The sequence below is a fragment of the Acomys russatus genome, chromosome 19, assembly GCF_903995435.1.
Source record: "Acomys russatus chromosome 19, mAcoRus1.1, whole genome shotgun sequence".
NCBI lineage: Eukaryota > Metazoa > Chordata > Mammalia > Rodentia > Muridae > Acomys > Acomys russatus.
The window spans coordinates 6,626,438-6,633,157 of NC_067155.1; positions in this window are offsets into that span (position 1 = coordinate 6,626,438).

Consider the following 6,720-nt stretch of genomic DNA (forward strand, 5'->3'; position numbering starts at 1 on the left):
TCTCTTCTTGGCAACCTGCTGTCCTTCCTCTGAGTGCCACCAGGTCTCCCCCTCCAGGGGACATGGCCAAATGTGAGGCACCAGAGTACGTTAGAAAGTCATATCTCACTCTCGACTCAACTGTGGAGAATGTTCTGACCGTTGGCTAGATCTGGGTAGGGGCTGAAAGTTTACCTCCTATATTGTTAAGTACTAATTAAGTGTCAATTTTGTACCATCTCTTCTGTTACTAGAGTCTGATGAGAACATCACTGAACCACAAAACATATCCAAACCACACACAGGGGAGTAAGGAGACTACTCAGTCATAAAGCTGGTCCAAATGTTTTGATGTCTAATTATCCTTGGGTGACTTTTATCTTCCCTGCTTTCTTTGACCACAGCTCCAGATACACAGTACCATCACACAGTGGAGAATCTTATCAGGATGGGGCTGGCTGGCTTGGTCCTTGTGGTCCTTGGAATTTTGGTGTTTAAAGATTGTCGCAGCTGGAGAAAGATTCAACATGGAGCTGTAAGATGAACAGGAGAGACAAAAATGCATCTTTTGTGGTTCTAGGGCCCAGAAAATAAACATGAGAATCCAGGGTGGTTTATTAGGAAAATGCAGTGGTTTAGTTGGAGAAGTGCCATCAGGTACATATCAGGAGTCGCTGTGAATTGAGTGGAAGTGAAAGGACTGGTTTCACGGTGGGGGGTGGAGGGAAGGAATAGCTCCTTCCCACCAAATTAAAGCTATTCTCTTACAACTTGCTGTGGACTTTTGCCGCCATTCGTTCTAATCTTACGACATGGGGAAACGTCCTGCAGCACCAACCAAGGTTGGATTCTCTTCCTTGTGCACGTTCTACTTTGTCTGGCTTTCATGTTACATTTTTTTTATAATTTTAAATGATTACACTACCACCTACATTAGGAGTTTCAATTTTTCTACTCTGAACAAACTACTTGGCTCAATTATCATAATTTCCAGCATAAATAGAGCCATAGATGGAGAAATAATTGACTTAATTCATATGACGCCCAACAGCTGTTTGTGGAAGCCTTCACATCATTCAGTTTTTGACATATGTCCACTGTTTGATTTCTCTTAAAATTAAATAGATTGGCACTGATGCATCATGGTTAGAAGGAATTCATTGGCAGTGCACTGTTGATATGGCCTCAAAATCATTACTTTTCATCATGTTTACAAGGATCAATTATTTTATTATTTATCTTCTAAAGTTATTGTATAAAATTCACAAATATATACTTTAATATAAAAACTAATCACTCATGTCTATCTTGAATCCTCAGGGTACACATCTACTCAAAGACATTTAAAAAAAGATTCAATCACATCAGGAAGCTGGAGGCAAAAATTGTTACAGGAAATTAATTAACGTTTAATCACTAGCCTAGCGTTAGCCGGAAATGCACATCAACCAGTTTTAGCCCAGCTGCCATTTTTGTTTTCTGACCACAAAACAATCCCTAGCACAGTTGCTATGAGTGTGCCTTTCTGAACCTCGAGTTGTTCACTAAGATTTTTTTTTTACATCAAAGCCACTAGCAAAGCAAAAGCATCTTAACATAACTGTACTAACAGTCTACATCTCCAAAGTCTCTTTAAGTGTGGTTAACGTTCCCAACAACTTACATCTCTAAGTTCTTTCTGAGGGTGGTGGATGAATCATGAATCTGCTCCAGCAGCCATACTTGAGAAAGGTCAATCACAATTAATTGTCATAGCTAATGATACTTCCTAGTGAGGGGCTGGAAGCCCTCTTAGAGTTTTCATACAACTCATAGATTAGGACAGATGTGATGACCATCAAGGCGGCGAGCAGATGCTGCACAACAGCACGAAATCCTCAGGACAGACAGCCCTCAGGGCTCTGCCTCTTCCAAGCACACCCACTGTGTTTGTGCTAATCAGTGGGCTACATGTCATGAGGTCTAAAGCTGTTTTGCTATTCCTCTTGTGTGGCCCCCAACAGATAACACCAAAACCAGCCCCAAAGAAGGGTAATATTTACTCAGAGTTGCTACAACATGCATTGAAAAACAACCACTATGATGGAGTCACAGGACAAAAGAAGGAGAAACAAAGGTCAGAGGTGAAGCATGTTTATGGGGCAGAGAAGTCCCAGCTATGCGCCTTCAGCTTCTTGGGTACCTTACTAAAAGCAATGGCTATGTAGAGTTACTGGGCTTTGACTCCTTGGAAATCCTTGTTGCTTCCACTATTCTGTGCTAATGTATCATGACAACAAATATATATGCATATATATTGTGTACACCTATTTGCATGTGTTTATTTATATACATATATAAAATAACCTGTTTATAGATTACATATCATACAGATTTCGGATATACCATATATATGATACATGAATGTATATATCATACATATCAAATTTATTATATGTATAGAGAGAGGTGTACACATGTATGTGTTTGTAGATTGATAGATAGGTAGGTAGATATATAGATGGATACATACATACATACATACATACTAGTATAAATAAGAGGGATGTAGGTATTCAGGGTGGCTGTATGGTTGCTATAATTGATCCTGTTACTCATGTAATGTTAGTAAAGTTTGATAGATCTAAAGTTTATATATTGGTGTGCTCAATATATAAACAGGTTATTTTTATATGTGCTGGGTGGAATTTAAATCTCATATCTACAGACGATCATTAGATTAAAACTCATCTTACCTCATTAAAATCCTACATCTGGATACTAACTTTAAAGATGCTTATGTGGTTTATCAGTTCACAAGCTCATTTTTCATTCACAGCATCACCACAGTGCCCACTGTTGTTTGCATGTGGTCATTGTATTATCATTTTTAATTATTTATTCACTATACGTCCTGATCATGGCCCTCATTCTCCTCTCCTACCAGTCCGATCCTCCTTCTCCCTTCCCCATATCCCCCTCCACTATGCCTCATAAAAAGGAAGTCACTCCAACAATTCACCCCACCATATCAACTTGCGTCTGGACTGAGAATGCCTCTTCCCCATGTGGCCGGGCAAGTCATCCGCCTTTAGAGAAAAGTGCTCCAATAGCAGGCAACAGAGTCTACATTAGAGACAGCCCCTTTGCTCTTACTAGGGGACCCACATGAAGCCAGAGCTGCCCATCAGCTTCATCTGTGTAGGAGGTCTAGGTGCAGCCCATATGTGGTCCTTGGTTGGTGCTTCTTCAGTCTCTGTAAGCCCCTCTGTGGCCTGGTTAGTTGGCTCTGTTGGCTACTTGTGTAGCTCCTGCCCCTCAAATCTTTCTATTTTTGGCCCCACCTTTCCACAAGTTTCCCTATGCTTTGCCCAGTGTTTGTCTGTGAGTCTCAGCATGCATTGCTGTACATCCTACATCAAGTGAGGGAACGAGAGAGAATTGTCTACACAAGGCAGAAGAGTGTTAAGTGTTACAACCTGGGAGCCAGGCTGTGGTGGTGCACGCCTGTAATCCCAGCTCTCGGGAGGCAGAGGCAGGCGGACCGCTGTGAGTTTGAGGACAGCCTGGTCTACAAAGGGAGTCCGGGACAGCCAAGGCTACACGGAGAGACCTTGTCTCAAAAAACAAAAACCAACAAACAAGCAATCTGTCTTAAATGGGAGCTAGTGGCATTCCTCCAGTGAGCAGAGCACCTGGAACATTGAGATGTAGTTAGATCTGAGAGGGAGGTGGCCAAGAGAACAGGTCTCACTATGAGGTCTCTGATATACCCTTTTCATACTAAGAAGCCCAGTCCACCACCTATCTACATGGTCCATTCAATAAGGGAGTCAAGACCATGGTCCTCAAATGTCTCCAGAACATGAGTGCATCCTATTGTATGTTACATCGGAGTCCTCCAGAGTCTAGAGCATACCAGGACTTCACTGGCCACCTTCCCCCAGCATTGATGATAGATATTTAGATCTGTGTCTGAAGGAGTCTTCTCCTAGTTTTACAAAGGATTTCTCCCTAGTTTATTCTACCATCTAAGAAGGGGACAAACCAGCTATACTTATGAGAGTATCTCATACTCCTTAAAGGGAGTATAGAGACACCTGCTTTATCAACATTTCTGTCAATATACAGATGGATTCTCCCTGTCTCCATAGTGCTCCCCTACCTGGTACTTGGGACTCTAGCAAGTCTCTCTCTCTCTCTAACTACATCTCAATGTTCCAGGTGCTCTGCTCACTGGAGGAATGCCACTAGCTCCCATTTAAGACAGATTGCTTGTTTGTTGGTTTTTGTTTTTTGAGACAAGGTCTCTCCGTGTAGCCTTGGCTGTCCCGGACTCCCTTTGTAGACCAGGCTGTCCTCAAACTCACAGCAGTCCGCCTGCCTCTGCCTCCCGAGAGCTGAGATTACAGGCGTGTGCCACCATGTCCGTCTCCCAGGTTGTAACACTTAACACTCTTCTCTCTCTCTCTCTCTCTCTCTCTCTCTCTCTCTCTCTCTCTCTCTCTCTCTCTCTCTCTCTCTCTCTCTCTCATTATATAAGTCTTTCTTTTTCTCTCTGCCCAGGAGGCCTGGAATGTTTCTCCTAATATTCTAGACCTTGGCCCTTTAAATTTTGAGGCTCATCACTTTGGAGACAGAATAGATGAAGGATGATGATGGTGTGCTTACTACCTTTTGAATATTTAGGTAGTGTAATTAGAGGTCAGCTTTGTAGTAATCCAGGTCACCCTTCTGGGCACAGGACTCTTAAAGAGCCATATTACTTGGTGTCTCAGTCCTCCTACCCTGGGCTGCATGTCACTAATGTCAGCACCAGGCTGAGGACACTTCATTTGCAACCCAAGTATCTTTAAGTGTCTTTGTTACAGATGTTTCTCTCCAACGTTTTACTTCAACCACTTTATAGGGCAACTGTCTCTGCTCCATCATGCAACTCCAGTCATGTGAGAAGGTTTGGCTGGACTAATGAAGATTCCAGGCTGTAGTGTCTGAGGATTTGGGGCCTGGTAGGGGAGCATGTCTTATCCTTTTATTTCCCTTTAATGGTATCTGAATAAGGAGACAGAGGCCCAGGGGCAGGGAAGGGGGACGGGGGAAGCCGAAAGAAGGGTGGAACTTAGAGGAGTGGAGCGGGCTAAAATTGGGAGGAAAAGTAAATAAGTAAATAATAAAATTTTAAAAAAGTAAGATCTGAAAAGAGTGTTCAATAGAATTGGATGTGGTTCTTTTGGATGGTGACAATGTACATATTAAAGATGGATAGTTTCCCTGAGTTTAGACCTCCTCAAGTATTCAGGATTCTGATGTCCTATACAACTTTGTGATCATGTGCATTTTCCTGCCAGGATGCACTACTGCTTCTCATGTCCCCTTCTACAGGTGGAGGTGCAGATTAGGGACATCCATGAGTTATTACCACCACATTGGATGTCATATCTCAGCTTCTTTTGTGATGAGTTAGAATGCCAAATTAAGGCCTTCAAGTTATTGGACTAGCTGACCTGAGCATTAACACTGAAGTAATTGACACCATCATCATAGTCTGAGGGACAAAGAACAGAGGCTGTTATCTGAGCATTGAGAAAAGTTACTCGTGTGAGTGTGTGTGTGTGTGTGTGTGTGTGTGTGTGTGTGTGTGTGTGTAATGATAAACTCAAAAAAGAGGAGAGGAGCTCCAATTGGGATTGGGGGAGGAGAGGATAAAGGGAAAATTAAGGAGAAAGTGAATTGTAAAGAGAAGGGGCTCTGTTTTATGGCAGGAAGATGTAGATTATCAGCAAGTAAAAAGCATAGCTGATCCAGGAGTGAAGTGACCTCCCTGAGTGAGGCAGCTAGGGCTTGTGACTATCTTCCCAGATTTCCAGTCAAGCCAAGAAGGAAGTGGACTCCACAGATTTCCTTATCATTCCACTTTTATTCTTTTATTTTTTAAAAAAATTTAGTAATTTATTCATATTACATCTAGATTGTTAGCCCTTCCCCTGTTTCCTCCCATTCTTCCCTCCCTCCCACTTCCCCCCTTCTCCCCTCTCCTCTGTCTGTGATTGAGGGAGACCTCCTCCCCCTATATATGCTCTTAGAATATCGAGTCTCTTCTTGGTAACTTGCTATCCTTCCTCTTTAGTGTCACCATGCTTCCCCATCTAGGGGACGTGGTCAGAAAAGGGGGCACCAGAGTTCATATGAGAGTCAGATCTCACTCTCCACTCAATGGTGGAGAATATCATGTTCCTCTGGCTAGGTCTTGGTAGGGGTTCGAAGCTTACTGCCTATATTCTCTTTGGCTGGTGCCTTAGTTTGAGGAGGACCCCAGGACCCAGATCTGCCTGTCATAAAGCCCTACCACACAACAGGGACATATGCTCAACCATGTTCATAGCTGCTTTATACATGATAGCCAGAACATGGAAACAGCCTAAGTGTCCCTCAAGAAGAATGGACTAAGAAACTGTGGTACATTTACACTATGGAATACTACTCAGCTATTAAAAACAAGGAATTCCCAAAATTTGTGGACAAATGGACTGATCTAGAAATTATCATAATGAGTGAGTTCACCCAGAAGCGAAAAGAGACAAATGGTATATACTCACTTATATCGAGACACTAGTCCAAGGGATACGTACCATGAAAAACTTTACTTACCAAGAAGGTGGGTCAGAAGAGAGGACATCCGCTTTCATTCTTAGGTATCAACTTCAAACCATCTTCCTCTGTGATATCCCTATCTTTGGTCACTGGCACAGTCGAAGCTCAGCA